The following is a 1,731-nucleotide window of genomic DNA, read 5'->3' on the forward strand; positions in this document are numbered from 1 at the left end:
ACCAGAACATGTTTACTTGCTGAAATGTTAAAAAAAACTTTATTTTCCTCATACTGTCGGCCTGAATATGCCTGTATTTACCCTCTGTCTTAAAGGGACTATTTGTAACTTTCAGAATTGCTTGTTAACAGCGACACCTGTGGCCGTTAAGTCAACGAAAGTCAGCGTCGGGCTCGCGCTTGCTCGATCTAAATAGACATGAACGAGCATCGCTCAAAACAGTGAGGCGACACACGTCAGCTAAAACCCCAATATCACTCTATATTTCAGCTGCTTGGCAGTAATGTTAGCTGACCAGACGAAGGTCTCTCCATGAATCAATGCTGATCCTAGTGTTGGCTTTTCCTGCTTCAGCAAAAACGGGTCGGTGCCGGAGCTGAAGCAGGAAGAAAAAAGTTATCGCCTCCCGACCACAGCCGGAGAGTGCAGGGAGACACCGGCACCCGGTCAGAGACGACGACGTTTCTCGCTGTGGAGCCCCGTCACTTCACAAGACACAGGAAACCTCTGTTGGTCTGGAGGAGCTGCAGCATTAATTTCTACACAAACGTCCAAACGAGTTAAACTAACTCTTCTGGAGCGTGTAGTGAGCGCGCATGCACGTGAGGTGGAGCGAGACAGCGAGAACGCGCGCGTTGTGTGAGTGAAGGCAGGCAGCGGAGCAGTCTGAACAGCGTAGCCACACACAAGCGTGCATATGCGAGCGCGCATGGGATCCCGAGCCGGTAGATTTATATGTGTGAAAAGTTACAAACAGTCCCTTTAATATTTTGAATAACTGAGTTACTACAAAAATATTTTGCCAAAAAGTGGACGCAATCAAACACAATAAAGCTCAGTATATAAATAGGCTGTTATCAACCTTGTCAATAATTTGCCCATGTTACAATAGGCCTAATAAACGCACATAGGCTATCTAATACATTTGGCAAAAAACCCAACCTACCATCATTGTCCACCAATTTTATAATAATGTTTATGTCTGCTTCACTCAAGAAATAGTCCATATAGCTTTTAGAGAAGAGGGAATAAGAGTAATATTTTTAAATGTAGTTTTAATATTTTGAATAATTGAGTTACTACAAAATTATTTTGCCAAAAAGTGAATGCAATCAAACACAATAAAAGCTGGCTGTTATCAACCTTGTCAATAATTTGCCCATGTTACTATAGGCCTAATAAACGCACATAGGCTATCTAAAACATTTGGTAGTTTCAATAAAGCAGAGTATCTGAAGCATGACATTATATATTTTGATAGTCTAAAGTGTAGTATTTTGTATTATGAAAACAAATATTGAGTTCTAAGATCCTTTAACAGAGGAAATCATACTTTAATCTCAGATTTCTTACTGTAATTTGTGCAATAATGAAGTTTCAAGTTTAGTTTATTGATCACATACACATTGACAGGGCAGTGAGATTCTTTGTTCCTGTTTGTTACTCTCTCATCCCTGTATAATAGACAATCGATCAATCAATCAATTGAATAACAACAATGAAGTAAAATATAATCATCATTATAAAGAATGAAGTGAAATAAAACAGCAATTCAGTTTGTTTAAAATATAGAATAAGATGACTGTTAAAAATCTGTTTTTCTTTTTCCAATGATCTGTTGCTGATGTTGACTCTCTTTATCCCACTCGCAGCTGACCCATCTCCACTATATCATAGTCTCTGTCCTCAATGCATTTCAAGGCAGAAGGCTTTGCGGCTGAGTGACGACAC

Source organism: Sebastes fasciatus, chromosome 1 (assembly GCF_043250625.1).
Source record: "Sebastes fasciatus isolate fSebFas1 chromosome 1, fSebFas1.pri, whole genome shotgun sequence".
In the NCBI taxonomy this organism is placed as follows: Eukaryota; Metazoa; Chordata; class Actinopteri; order Perciformes; family Sebastidae; genus Sebastes; species Sebastes fasciatus.